Below are 235 nucleotides of genomic sequence, written 5' to 3'. Positions count from 1 at the left end.
ACGATTAAAAAGGCGCTATGATATCGAAAAAAATCACATATATTTCAAACTTAATTCTATTGACCATACAATCATTCATCATAATGGAATTGAATAGATAATTACACTACAAGGTATTTCATGCTCCTAGATTTGTCTGTAAAATGCCTTTCGGGAAGAGCTAATTGAGCGTAAAAAACGAACGTCTTTCTGTCAGTTATAACCTCGTTACAGCCACTTACCACGTGTTAGGGGA

This window comes from Penaeus monodon, chromosome 32 (genome assembly GCF_015228065.2).
Source record: "Penaeus monodon isolate SGIC_2016 chromosome 32, NSTDA_Pmon_1, whole genome shotgun sequence".
NCBI lineage: Eukaryota > Metazoa > Arthropoda > Malacostraca > Decapoda > Penaeidae > Penaeus > Penaeus monodon.
This window is presented reverse-complemented; position numbering follows the sequence as displayed.